This window comes from Macaca mulatta, chromosome 3 (genome assembly GCF_049350105.2).
Source record: "Macaca mulatta isolate MMU2019108-1 chromosome 3, T2T-MMU8v2.0, whole genome shotgun sequence".
NCBI classification, from domain to species: Eukaryota; Metazoa; Chordata; class Mammalia; order Primates; family Cercopithecidae; genus Macaca; species Macaca mulatta.
Genome location: NC_133408.1, coordinates 158,740,870 through 158,756,069, shown reverse-complemented (window position 1 = coordinate 158,756,069; position 15,200 = coordinate 158,740,870). Strand labels below are relative to the sequence as shown.

Here is a 15,200-nt window from a genome sequence, read left to right as displayed (position 1 = left end):
AGGGAGCATTAACAGCAATTTGCTGTGTAGGTCTTAGACAATGATTCTCAAAGTGCGGTCTTTGGACCAGCAGCTTCGGCATCACTTGGTGACTTATAAGAAATGTACATTCTTGGACCCTACTCTAGACCTTCTGACTTAGAAACTCGGGGATGTGGCCTAAAAAATCACTTTTGGCAAGCCTGCAAGTCAATGTGACATTCTATTCCCGTTTACACTTGAGAAGGCCAGCAACTTGTTCTTTATCTCTCTTTCACACATGCACCAGAGGTGAAAGGCCCAGCCAGCCAGTTTAAAGTCTTCCAGGCCATTATTATTATTATTATTATTATTATTTTATTTTTATTTATTTATTTTTTTTGAGATGGAGTCTCGCTCTATCACCCAGGCTGGTGTGCAGTGGCGCGATCTCGGCTCCCTGCAACCTCCGCCTCTCAGGTTCAAGCAATTCTCCTGCCTCAGCCTCCTGAGTAGCTGGGACAACAGGCACCTGCCACCACAGCCAGCTAATTTTTTGTATTTTTAGTAGAGATGGGGTTTCACTGTGTCAGCCAGGATGGTCTCGATCTCTTGACCTCATGATCCACCCGCCTCGACCTCCCAGACTGCTGGGATTACAGGCATAAGCCACCGCACCCAGCGGCCATGATTCTTTCTACCTTTTGTGAAACTATCACTGCCATAGAAATTCTGAATAACCTCGCTTGCACAAATTTTGAGACTTTTGCTTGTGAAAACAAGTGAGCAGGGGAAGATCACAAGTCGTTTAGGAAGGATATAGGCAATGAAAAGAGAAATCAAGCTGACCTGGAACAGGTGGAAACTATAAGGACATAATTGGGGAAAACATAGAAGAAAAATAATTTAATATGAACTGTTAAAAAATGAGTAAAATCACGTATACAACATTTCTGTACCTAGAAAACACATTTACTAAGTATTGACTATTACAATAAATTGATCATGAGATTGGGTCCTATTGAAACTATATGCACTTGAGTCAAAATATGGCCCCATCATATACACTTGTAAACCAAGATTCTCTATTCAAATATTTCTTAATCATTTTGCAATGAATTTTAATTGCCAGTGTATATTCTTGATCTTGCACAATATGACAGAAATTTCACAAACAACTTATATTTGGAAAGATCACCAGTGAGACTGTGATTGCTGTATAAAATATTTTCACTTTGTTGAACTAGAAAAGAATAAGCTAGCTCAGTTCCTTAAAATTTCATGTGATCTTAAATTTGAATTGTTTAAAAAATAGATGTCTATTTTAAAATTAATGATAAAAAGTCTTGAGGTTTTAAAAATTCCATTTTAAATTAGTATTGAATTTGTAAATTTCTATTGGGGAAAGTGGACAGTTTTTTTAAAAGCATAGCCAAAAGCAAGGCATCAACAATTTTATTCATAAAAAAGATGTTTACCAAACTTTAGCTGAAAAGTGAACATTTTTAAATTCTCTCAGCCCAGTAGGGAGTAGAAGTTCTCAAATAGTGAGACTGTAGTAGTCCTAAGTATAAAGGCAAGACCACCACAGAAAATGTCCTTTTAAAGAAATTTGAGGATTAAAAATCATACCAAAATAACAAAACCAAAACCAAAACTAAGAAAAGGAAGTAGTACTTATAAATAGCATTTTACTGGAAAAGAATATTATTCTAAAACAGTTTTCTCTCATATTCTATTACTGTCATTTCATTCATAATGCTTCTGGCTGAAAGTCTAATTTGAGTGAAAGTCAAAATTATTCAAGTCGTTACCCAGTTATGTGCAACAACTCATCATTTATCCATCATTATCTAGGAACCGAGATTTCAAAGTTAAATTCTCCAGAGTCCCAACACTTTAAACAACCACAGGTAAAATATTTCTAAAACATTTTTCGTGCGTGATAACATTGGCTAATGCTTCACAATTATTTCTCTTTTATGTAATATGTCAATGCCTTCAAAAAATTCCTGGCCAATGAATCAGTTCGCTGAATGTTAAACTAAGTTGGTATGCTGTGGTTTTTAGTCCTGTCATGATGATTTTAAACCTTTTCTATTTTGTCCTTTGCTGAGCTATCATTACTAACTGATTCATTGCCAAAAACAGATAACAAACTTCATAGGATTTAGTAAAATGTATATTTTCATGATAGGTTTTGAGGGTTCACTTGAAACTAAAACATATAGACTTTTTATAACTCAGAAGTTTTCATTTTAGTGTTTTGAAGGATACTCAAAATATTTCTACTTATTTCCACATTATTCTCTTTTTTATGAGAAGTTTAGTTTAGGGCACTGGAAAGCTTTTGGATAAATAAATGTTGAAGTATTTCAAAGGCCCCAAATGAATTATATAAACACCTCCCAGAAATTTCAGTAATAATCAAGAAATAATCAATTTGGAATGCTAATATGTAATAGTCTAGAAAATATGTATTTGAGTGCTTTCTCATTTAAATAATTTACTATATCCTGAAACTCAGAGTGAATCCATGACACAAAGTGAAGTAAAATAATAAATATATACAAACCAGCAAAAAAAAATAAAAAATAAAAAAACCAGGTATTCATAACGTGTCAGTTCTTCTTCAGTTACCTTAAAAGGGTGGCTGAAAAAAAGAGTTTTTATGTAATAATTCACTTGAGTTTGGGAGGCACCGATATGGTTTGGATGTAGGTCTCCTCCAAATCTTGCCTTGAAATGAACCCTCCAATATTGAAAATGGACCTAGCGGGAGTTGTTTGGGTCATAGGAGCAGGTCCCTCAGGAATGGCTTGGTGCTGTCCTTCCCTTTGTAATGAGTGAGTTCTCACTCTGTTAGTTCACAGGAGAACTGATTGTTTAAAGGAGACTGGAACATCCTCCTCTCTCTCTCTCTCACTTTGTGATTCACCTGCTCACTCTTTGCCTCCCGTGGTAAGTAAAAGCTTCCTGAGGTCCTGACCAGAAACAGATGCTGGTGGCATGCTTCTACTACAGACTACAGAACTGTGAGCCCCCAAAAACTATTTTTAAAGTAAATTACCCAGCCTCAGGTATTTCTTTACAGCAAGGCAAAACAAACTAACACAAGCACCAAAACTTCTTAGGCTTAAGACACAGACTTTCTAAAAGACTGGGACCTAATTATAGGGTTATATAATGCTTCCTCTCAAATGTTACCACTGAATCAATAGGAAATCTGTAATTTACTCAATTTTTCCGTAAACCTAGAACTGCACTAAAGAATAAGGTATGTTAATTTTATCAAAGGAAACAAAGCACCATACACTTTACTCCAGGATTTATTTACAACACAGAAAAAAAGATCTATGAGAAAAGCAGAGCTGTGAACATACATAATATACATGTGAGCATTAACATAACATTTATAGGGAGTACTCTACATGACACACATATTGCATCTTATGGCTCCTATACATGCAGCCCATGGGTTAACAAAGACAATTACTTTGTACTTTTAATGTACTTTGTTGCTCATTTAGCTGTAAAGAAGAGTGCATACAAATCTTTTCTCTGTTCGAATATAAGAAGTTTGGAACTGTAAGCTAAAATGAGGTTTAGTAATTATTTGGAGATTTGGATGTTTATATTCTCTGTCTCTAGTGAATAAAATATATATGTTTTAGTGCTCTAAATAATGAAAATGTTGAGTTTATTTGTTGCCTGTCCTTTGCTATTTTGCATGAGAACACTCTCATTTCAAAGCCAGGTAGCAGACAATTATAGAACTTCTATATTGAAACCAAAATATTCAGGCACTAGTACCTTTCATAAATCTGTTTATTTTCATGCAGAATAGCTTTACCCAGAACTCCATATAAATAAATATTATGAAAGCACATATGCTTTGGACTGAAAAAAAAAGAAAACTACAATAAAACACACTTCCTCAAAAGTCACCACTATCTTCAGATTTAAAAATTGTTATATTTATTCACTTACAGGAAAGAAAGAAGAAACAGGACAGAATACAAACAAACAAAAAGAATTCCCTGATCCTTAATTTGACACAGACAAATAACTTTTACAATTGTTTGGGGGATATTATATCCATTAATTACTGCAAAATAAAATTGGTTCTTTAGGAAAAATGAATTGTGCTCAAAAGCTTGACAATCCTGTTTAACACAATAAAAAACTTCGTATTAAACCAGTTCGGGTCTTTCCAAAGAAACTGAGACAAATAGTGTGAAGTTTTAACTATTTATTTGTGGTGCTCCTAGAAAAGAAAAGAGGACATTTGCTGGTCACAATCACAATGACTGACGCTTGTTTCTTAGCTTAGCTGTAAATGAGCTAAAATCATCGCCAAAGAGTAAATATCCCACAGAAGCCACTGGGTGTAAGGTGCAGACAGGAGGAGAGAGATAGGACATCTCAAATGGAGACAGAAGGTTTAAATCAGCAGAGCATTTGGTCCCATCAAATACTAATTTAAGGTATTAATCTAAAATGTTTATAAGACAAAGGTCAGTCCTAAAATTTAGTATGGTGATTCCTCAAGGATCTAGAACTAGAAGTACCATATGACCCAGCCATCCCATTACTGGGGATATACCCAATGGATTATAAATCATGCTGCTATAAAGACACATGCACACGTATGTTCATTGCGGCACTATTCACAATAGCAAAGACTTGGAATCAACCCAAATGTCCATCAGTGACAGACTGGATTAAGAAAATGTGGCACATATACACCATGGAATACTATGCAGCCATAAAAAAGGAGGAGTTTGTGTCCTTTGTAGGGACATGGATGCAGCTGGAAACCATCATTCTTAGCAAACTATCACAAGAACAGAAAACCAAACACCGCATGTTCTCACTCATAGGTGGGAACTGAACAATGAGATCACTTGGATTCGGGAAGGGGGACATCACACACTGGGGCCTATCATGGGGACGGGGGAGGGGGGAGGGATTGCATTGGGAGTTATACCTGATGTAAATGACAAGTTGTTGGGTGCTGACGAGTTGATGGGTGCAGCACAGCAACATGGCACAAGTATACATATGTAACAAACATGCAGGTTATGCACATGTACCCTAGAACTTAAAGTATAATAATAATAAGAAGAAGAATAAAAGAAGGAAAGAAAATGTTATCTATATTCCAGGTAGCACTGGGCTTTGAGTCTAATTTGGCTTTTTAAGTGGCTGATGAAAAATATCTCCATCTATCTAGATTATTCCCTTTGTTCTGAGACGTGAGGGTACTGGATAAACTTAAGAAAAACACGATGTTGAAACATTTCAAAAACCCCAAAATGTATTAGACGAATATATCCTAGATATTTCAAAAATGGTCTAGATATAATAAAAATTTGCAATCATCTTGGCTCATCCAAAACCAAGGACAATATTAAAATATGAATTACCCAATAGAACTAAGAAAAAATAAAGACAAAATTTTAAGAATCTATTGACCTTCTTAGAGTTTATTTACATTTGAGTAAAGCAGCCTGAGGGAGAGTGAGTGAGGGACAATAAATGATAGGCCTGCTCAATGTTTGAGTCCCACAATATGGAATGCTCCAGTGTGCCCAGAGAGAATTTGGTCCACTACCGGGGGCTCAAATGCTCTTTCATTCCTTATTTACACACTTACACACAACACACACAACACACACACACACATTGATGCTTCATTATCTCTTTATTTGAAGGCCATATCTGCACCTAACGACCTTGTTCTATTAGTTGTTCTATTATATCTTCTATAAACAGTTGCTACGTTTATAAATGTGCCAGCAAAATGACTGTGTAAAATCAGATTTAGTGTTCATTTCCTAAAACCACAGATTAAAAATGTATGTTTATCTTATCAAATACTTTTTCTTCTGATTGTGTTCTAATATAAAGAGGAGTTGGCCAGACACACTCTAATCAATGGCTGAAGTTAATCAAGACAAGTTTTCTAAGACCTTTAGTTGCCACAAGAAAAAGAAAGGTATGTTTGACAAATGAAAGTTATATTAAATTCTCAAATCCCTCATTTTTCAGACTTTTTATAGAATTAGTAATCTTGCAAATGATCTTATTTTATTTTACCTTACTTCCAGCTGTTCTGGGGAGAAAATATCTAAGTGTCTATGATTATAGACAGCAAACCTTTTCTTGGTCTAATTTTTATTTATAGAAACACAAAGAAAGCACTCTGCTTATTACAATATTCTCCTTAAGCAAGGCTGCTTGTAAGTAAAACTGAATGTTGTGTGTTGCCTTTCCCAACAGATCTTGTAATTTAGAATTCATTTCAACTACTGAAGCCTCTACTCATATATTGAATATCATTGAAATGGGTCACTCATTAAAATGTTTTCTCTCAGCTAGGCTTTAGCTTTTTTATACAAAAGTATGACAAAATATCCTTAAATAAATGAGCAACTAAATAAGCATCCTAATATTCTTATTACTAATGTTCATGATAACTAAAAAAAATAGAGAATCAAAAACATTGGTATAAGTAATGGATGAGTAAAACTATAGCCTCAGTTTGATATAAAACAACAACAAAAAATTACTATTAATTAACTGTCCAGGAAAAGTCAATTGGGTGAGGTGTAGAAGATAAACAGGTGTCAGGCAAATCTAAGTTTGAATCTCAACTCTACTTTGGGCTTTAGTAACGTTACTTTCTCACTTGGATCCTGTCTCCTCGGTCATCAAATGATATATAATGTATCTCTTGTGAGGGATAGAGGAGACAGCAAACTGAGAACAAAAATTATACCCATAAACAACTATTCAGAAACAAAACAAAGTAAAATATATTAGACACGGCAGGATGTTGAATTGCTGACAGAGAAGAAAATTTTGAATTAATCACAGTAAATTCAAAAGATAAAAAACTGAATAGTGGAGGAGGTGATTTCTTTGGAGCAATAGAGATAAACCCAAAGGATAACTAGACAGGCAGAGACAGAAAATTTAACAAATAATACAGAAAAAGTATTCAATGCAGTAATGCAGATTTTTGTGATGAATAAGTATTATATTTTTAGATGAAAAAAGTACAGTGTGTTTCAGAAAATGATGCAATTAAAATCCATAGTTAAGTCACTATATTTTAAGTATGATAAAAGAGAATCAGACATCTCAATTACAAAATTAAATTTCAGAAGACAATGCAACCATATATAGATATCAAAGAAAAATAAGTCTGATCCAAGAATACTAGAACAAGGCGTATTTGCATTTCAGTTGAAAATAATGAGGAAAGGTTGGGCGCCCCGTGGCTCACACCTGTAATCCCAGCACTTTGGGAGGCCAAGGAGGGTAGATCACAAGATCAAGAGATCCAGACCATCCTGGCCAACATGGTGAAACCCTGTCTCTACTAAAAATACAAAAATTAGCTGGGCGTGGTGGTGTGCACCTGTAGTCACAGCTTCTCAGGAGGCTGTGGCAGGAGACTCGCTTGAACCCAGGAGGCAAAAGTTGCAGTGAGCCGAGATTGCGCCAGTGCACTTCAGCCTGGCAACGGAATGAGACTCTGTCTCTAAATAAATAAATAAATAAATAAATAAAATTAAATAAAAATAATAATAATCAGGGTGTCAAAGTTCCTGGGAAAACAACTGAGAAAATAGAATCTATAGTCACTTAAAAAATGATTTGATAGAACTGGGCGCGGCAACTCACGCCCATAATCCAAGCATTTTGGGAGGCTGAGGTGGGAGGATCACGAGGTCAGGAGATCAAGACCATCCTGGCTAACATGGTGAAACCCCATCTCTACTAAAAATACAAAAAATTAGCCCAGCGTGGTGGCACGTGCCTGTAGTCCCAGAGAAAGGAGAATCGCTTGAACCTGGGAGGCGGAGGTTGCAGTGAGCCAAGATCGCGCCACTGCACTCCAACCTGGGCCAGAGAGTGAGACTCCGTCTAAAACAAAACAAAACAAAACAAAACAACATTCAAAATTTAGCACTGGGAAATGGAAATGATATACTTAAAGAGCAGGTGTCATCCTTTTGATACATGTAAAATAAAAAATTAAGTGTAAGTTCCTATACGGATTATTTTCTTAGCAGAAATCTAAATGCTATACACTCAAAGAATTTCAAATGTTAACTTATTTGAATAAGAATTATTCTATTAATAGAATTATTCAAATATAAACATATAATCAGGAAAGAAGATGAGAGAATGTAGCCAATTTATAATTTTCACCATCTTCCCTACTATGTAAATGTAAACCAGTAATTCAAATATTACTAACATAAATTTCACAATTATTTCTATAGCTTGAGAGGTTAATTAGAAAAAAGTTATGTTAGGAAAAATAATATTCTTTACATTAAAAGAACCATTTATAAGCATATCTTCAACTGTTTCTTTTACCTCTTTCAATTCATTAACACTAATATTTTCACTTTTAAAAGATTAAACATAGCAAGTATGTTCTCCTATTCAAATATCATCTTATTTTCTTTGCATATTGCATAGATATTTTTGATAATATTTACATAATGTTAATAATAGTTATTTTTTTTTTCTGTCACTCTGGATGTCTTTTATTCGTGTCTTCTACCTTGGCTGTATTGTCTCAGTTGCTTTTAATGAATGTATTGTTTTCACTAAAATTTTTTAAATGACCAGTTTTCTTTTAAAAGTATTTTAAAAGCCCCTGTTCACACAAAAAGATAATGTAATAATTTATTACTGTGTCAGACATATAGCAATCTATCTATAAATAGAAACAAATATTAGTATATTCTAATATTAGTGATCGGTTTGACTAGTATCACTCTGTTTTCTTCATATAGATATTTTAACATATTTATCATGCTGAATTATTGGCTTTTTAAGTACTTAACTACTTTATTAGATTGTAAGCTAGCAAAGATATTTTATTTATTTCTGTATCCTGAAAATGTAGCACAATGTCTGTCCAAAGAGACTTTTACTAGTTAAAAAAAAGCAAAAACTAAACCATGCACTAAAAACATAGAAACAGAGAAGGAAAAAGTAAAGAAGTGGGAATACAAATGATAATATATTTTAAAATAAAAGTCCTACTTTTTAAATACTAGGTAAAGTAGGGGGCACCTTCAGCTCAGAATGCAGCCTTAAATATATCTAGTACACCTGTTTGTCCAACCCTATTCAATTATGCACCATCTGTTCCAGAAATACTTATTGTGAACACAACCTGTTTCCTGCACTGTGCTATATGATGAAATCGAAGTGCTTCCCAAGAGTCTATGTTTATGGCTGTTTAATAAATTTTTTTTTAGAATTATAGCATTCAGTATAGCATACTCTACTTGCACATCTGAACATAGAGTAAAATGAAGCATTGGTAGGATTTTTCATTACCAAAAACTGAAAGCACTGACATTTTTAGTTCCAAATCCAGTGCTCACTCCGGTATTAATAGGTTGTTTCACCTTTCTCTGAAGGCTGTGAGTTAATAAAGAAAAAATCAAACACACAAACTTTGCTTACGTTATATAATAGTGAATTAAGTCTGGAAGGAAATATAAAGGAAAGGAAAAAGATGAAGAATTTACCATGAAGTAAAGAGAAGTACTGGAACCAAAGATAATCTGACTAGATAATCTTTAATGATAAATATGAACTATAAAAATATATACTATATTAACTGAAGGCAGATTTAAATATTTAAGTACAAATTTTTATTTAAACTGCAGCAATTTCTGCCCATAGTCTACAATCACAATGACTGACGCTTGTTTCTTAGCTTAGCTGTAAATGAGCTAAAATCATCGCCAAAGAGTAAATATCCCACAGAAGCCACTGGGTGTAAGGTGCAGACAGGAGGAGAGAGATAGGACATCTCAAATGGAGACAGAAGGTTTAAATCAGCAGAGCATTTGGTCCCATCAAATACTAATTTAAGGTATTAATCTAAAATGTTTATAAGACAAAGGTCAGTCCTAAAATTTAGTATGGTGATTCCTCAAGGATCTAGAACTAGAAGTACCATATGACCCAGCCATCCCATTACTGGGGATATACCCAATGGATTATAAATCATGCTGCTATAAAGACACATGCACACGTATGTTCATTGCGGCACTATTCACAATAGCAAAGACTTGGAATCAACCCAAATGTCCATCAGTGACAGACTGGATTAAGAAAATGTGGCACATATACACCATGGAATACTATGCAGCCATAAAAAAGGAGGAGTTTGTGTCCTTTGTAGGGACATGGATGCAGCTGGAAACCATCATTCTTAGCAAACTATCACAAGAACAGAAAACCAAACACCGCATGTTCTCACTCATAGGTGGGAACTGAACAATGAGATCACTTGGATTCGGGAAGGGGGACATCACACACTGGGGCCTATCATGGGGACGGGGGAGGGGGGAGGGATTGCATTGGGAGTTATACCTGATGTAAATGACAAGTTGTTGGGTGCTGACGAGTTGATGGGTGCAGCACAGCAACATGGCACAAGTATACATATGTAACAAACATGCAGGTTATGCACATGTACCCTAGAACTTAAAGTATAATAATAATAAGAAGAAGAATAAAAGAAGGAAAGAAAATGTTATCTATATTCCAGGTAGCACTGGGCTTTGAGTCTAATTTGGCTTTTTAAGTGGCTGATGAAAAATATCTCCATCTATCTAGATTATTCCCTTTGTTCTGAGACGTGAGGGTACTGGATAAACTTAAGAAAAACACGATGTTGAAACATTTCAAAAACCCCAAAATGTATTAGACGAATATATCCTAGATATTTCAAAAATGGTCTAGATATAATAAAAATTTGCAATCATCTTGGCTCATCCAAAACCAAGGACAATATTAAAATATGAATTACCCAATAGAACTAAGAAAAAATAAAGACAAAATTTTAAGAATCTATTGACCTTCTTAGAGTTTATTTACATTTGAGTAAAGCAGCCTGAGGGAGAGTGAGTGAGGGACAATAAATGATAGGCCTGCTCAATGTTTGAGTCCCACAATATGGAATGCTCCAGTGTGCCCAGAGAGAATTTGGTCCACTACCGGGGGCTCAAATGCTCTTTCATTCCTTATTTACACACTTACACACAACACACACAACACACACACACACATTGATGCTTCATTATCTCTTTATTTGAAGGCCATATCTGCACCTAACGACCTTGTTCTATTAGTTGTTCTATTATATCTTCTATAAACAGTTGCTACGTTTATAAATGTGCCAGCAAAATGACTGTGTAAAATCAGATTTAGTGTTCATTTCCTAAAACCACAGATTAAAAATGTATGTTTATCTTATCAAATACTTTTTCTTCTGATTGTGTTCTAATATAAAGAGGAGTTGGCCAGACACACTCTAATCAATGGCTGAAGTTAATCAAGACAAGTTTTCTAAGACCTTTAGTTGCCACAAGAAAAAGAAAGGTATGTTTGACAAATGAAAGTTATATTAAATTCTCAAATCCCTCATTTTTCAGACTTTTTATAGAATTAGTAATCTTGCAAATGATCTTATTTTATTTTACCTTACTTCCAGCTGTTCTGGGGAGAAAATATCTAAGTGTCTATGATTATAGACAGCAAACCTTTTCTTGGTCTAATTTTTATTTATAGAAACACAAAGAAAGCACTCTGCTTATTACAATATTCTCCTTAAGCAAGGCTGCTTGTAAGTAAAACTGAATGTTGTGTGTTGCCTTTCCCAACAGATCTTGTAATTTAGAATTCATTTCAACTACTGAAGCCTCTACTCATATATTGAATATCATTGAAATGGGTCACTCATTAAAATGTTTTCTCTCAGCTAGGCTTTAGCTTTTTTATACAAAAGTATGACAAAATATCCTTAAATAAATGAGCAACTAAATAAGCATCCTAATATTCTTATTACTAATGTTCATGATAACTAAAAAAAATAGAGAATCAAAAACATTGGTATAAGTAATGGATGAGTAAAACTATAGCCTCAGTTTGATATAAAACAACAACAAAAAATTACTATTAATTAACTGTCCAGGAAAAGTCAATTGGGTGAGGTGTAGAAGATAAACAGGTGTCAGGCAAATCTAAGTTTGAATCTCAACTCTACTTTGGGCTTTAGTAACGTTACTTTCTCACTTGGATCCTGTCTCCTCGGTCATCAAATGATATATAATGTATCTCTTGTGAGGGATAGAGGAGACAGCAAACTGAGAACAAAAATTATACCCATAAACAACTATTCAGAAACAAAACAAAGTAAAATATATTAGACACGGCAGGATGTTGAATTGCTGACAGAGAAGAAAATTTTGAATTAATCACAGTAAATTCAAAAGATAAAAAACTGAATAGTGGAGGAGGTGATTTCTTTGGAGCAATAGAGATAAACCCAAAGGATAACTAGACAGGCAGAGACAGAAAATTTAACAAATAATACAGAAAAAGTATTCAATGCAGTAATGCAGATTTTTGTGATGAATAAGTATTATATTTTTAGATGAAAAAAGTACAGTGTGTTTCAGAAAATGATGCAATTAAAATCCATAGTTAAGTCACTATATTTTAAGTATGATAAAAGAGAATCAGACATCTCAATTACAAAATTAAATTTCAGAAGACAATGCAACCATATATAGATATCAAAGAAAAATAAGTCTGATCCAAGAATACTAGAACAAGGCGTATTTGCATTTCAGTTGAAAATAATGAGGAAAGGTTGGGCGCCCCGTGGCTCACACCTGTAATCCCAGCACTTTGGGAGGCCAAGGAGGGTAGATCACAAGATCAAGAGATCCAGACCATCCTGGCCAACATGGTGAAACCCTGTCTCTACTAAAAATACAAAAATTAGCTGGGCGTGGTGGTGTGCACCTGTAGTCACAGCTTCTCAGGAGGCTGTGGCAGGAGACTCGCTTGAACCCAGGAGGCAAAAGTTGCAGTGAGCCGAGATTGCGCCAGTGCACTTCAGCCTGGCAACGGAATGAGACTCTGTCTCTAAATAAATAAATAAATAAATAAATAAAATTAAATAAAAATAATAATAATCAGGGTGTCAAAGTTCCTGGGAAAACAACTGAGAAAATAGAATCTATAGTCACTTAAAAAATGATTTGATAGAACTGGGCGCGGCAACTCACGCCCATAATCCAAGCATTTTGGGAGGCTGAGGTGGGAGGATCACGAGGTCAGGAGATCAAGACCATCCTGGCTAACATGGTGAAACCCCATCTCTACTAAAAATACAAAAAATTAGCCCAGCGTGGTGGCACGTGCCTGTAGTCCCAGAGAAAGGAGAATCGCTTGAACCTGGGAGGCGGAGGTTGCAGTGAGCCAAGATCGCGCCACTGCACTCCAACCTGGGCCAGAGAGTGAGACTCCGTCTAAAACAAAACAAAACAAAACAAAACAACATTCAAAATTTAGCACTGGGAAATGGAAATGATATACTTAAAGAGCAGGTGTCATCCTTTTGATACATGTAAAATAAAAAATTAAGTGTAAGTTCCTATACGGATTATTTTCTTAGCAGAAATCTAAATGCTATACACTCAAAGAATTTCAAATGTTAACTTATTTGAATAAGAATTATTCTATTAATAGAATTATTCAAATATAAACATATAATCAGGAAAGAAGATGAGAGAATGTAGCCAATTTATAATTTTCACCATCTTCCCTACTATGTAAATGTAAACCAGTAATTCAAATATTACTAACATAAATTTCACAATTATTTCTATAGCTTGAGAGGTTAATTAGAAAAAAGTTATGTTAGGAAAAATAATATTCTTTACATTAAAAGAACCATTTATAAGCATATCTTCAACTGTTTCTTTTACCTCTTTCAATTCATTAACACTAATATTTTCACTTTTAAAAGATTAAACATAGCAAGTATGTTCTCCTATTCAAATATCATCTTATTTTCTTTGCATATTGCATAGATATTTTTGATAATATTTACATAATGTTAATAATAGTTATTTTTTTTTTCTGTCACTCTGGATGTCTTTTATTCGTGTCTTCTACCTTGGCTGTATTGTCTCAGTTGCTTTTAATGAATGTATTGTTTTCACTAAAATTTTTTAAATGACCAGTTTTCTTTTAAAAGTATTTTAAAAGCCCCTGTTCACACAAAAAGATAATGTAATAATTTATTACTGTGTCAGACATATAGCAATCTATCTATAAATAGAAACAAATATTAGTATATTCTAATATTAGTGATCGGTTTGACTAGTATCACTCTGTTTTCTTCATATAGATATTTTAACATATTTATCATGCTGAATTATTGGCTTTTTAAGTACTTAACTACTTTATTAGATTGTAAGCTAGCAAAGATATTTTATTTATTTCTGTATCCTGAAAATGTAGCACAATGTCTGTCCAAAGAGACTTTTACTAGTTAAAAAAAAGCAAAAACTAAACCATGCACTAAAAACATAGAAACAGAGAAGGAAAAAGTAAAGAAGTGGGAATACAAATGATAATATATTTTAAAATAAAAGTCCTACTTTTTAAATACTAGGTAAAGTAGGGGGCACCTTCAGCTCAGAATGCAGCCTTAAATATATCTAGTACACCTGTTTGTCCAACCCTATTCAATTATGCACCATCTGTTCCAGAAATACTTATTGTGAACACAACCTGTTTCCTGCACTGTGCTATATGATGAAATCGAAGTGCTTCCCAAGAGTCTATGTTTATGGCTGTTTAATAAATTTTTTTTTAGAATTATAGCATTCAGTATAGCATACTCTACTTGCACATCTGAACATAGAGTAAAATGAAGCATTGGTAGGATTTTTCATTACCAAAAACTGAAAGCACTGACATTTTTAGTTCCAAATCCAGTGCTCACTCCGGTATTAATAGGTTGTTTCACCTTTCTCTGAAGGCTGTGAGTTAATAAAGAAAAAATCAAACACACAAACTTTGCTTACGTTATATAATAGTGAATTAAGTCTGGAAGGAAATATAAAGGAAAGGAAAAAGATGAAGAATTTACCATGAAGTAAAGAGAAGTACTGGAACCAAAGATAATCTGACTAGATAATCTTTAATGATAAATATGAACTATAAAAATATATACTATATTAACTGAAGGCAGATTTAAATATTTAAGTACAAATTTTTATTTAAACTGCAGCAATTTCTGCCCATAGTCTACAAGCACCAAGGATAGGTGATTGATGACAACGCATTTCTTTCTCGTTACTTCCCTCAGGGTCCTTCTCAGAAAGGACTTT

General features: G+C 34.1%; 1 long non-coding RNA gene across 7 annotated transcripts in view; it reads right to left on the bottom strand.

Moving 5' to 3' along the window:
- The window catches only part of LOC106997627 (uncharacterized), a 277,093-nt gene that overhangs the window by 174,765 nt on the left and 87,128 nt on the right, over positions 1-15,200 (bottom strand). The window contains exon 4 of one of the 7 annotated variants that reach the window (XR_013415941.1): positions 12,958-13,328. The exons of the other annotated variants lie outside the window; for them this stretch is intronic. This is a non-coding gene — a long non-coding RNA (uncharacterized LOC106997627). Of the gene's footprint in view, positions 1-12,957; positions 13,329-15,200 lie in introns of those variants that run through there. 7 annotated transcript variants of the gene reach the window in all.